Genomic DNA, 259 nt, shown 5'->3' on the forward strand with positions numbered 1-259 from the left:
AACTCCCCAATCGGCCCTGCTCTGAGCCCGACCAGGGGCTGCACCTAGGGATTGGGCCTGCCCTCTGCCACCTGGGAGCAGGCCTAAGCCAGCAGGTCGTTATCTCCCGAGGGGTCCCAGACTGTGAGAGGGCACAGGCTGGATTGAGGGACCTTCCCTCCCACCCGAGTGCACAAATTTTGTGCATCAGGCCTCTAGTCTATTATATCTTACTGACACCAACTATGTGCCAGGCACAAGAGACAAAAGCAGATAAAAG

This window comes from Myotis davidii, unplaced genomic scaffold (assembly GCF_000327345.1).
Source record: "Myotis davidii unplaced genomic scaffold, ASM32734v1 scaffold405, whole genome shotgun sequence".
Taxonomy (NCBI): domain Eukaryota; kingdom Metazoa; phylum Chordata; class Mammalia; order Chiroptera; family Vespertilionidae; genus Myotis; species Myotis davidii.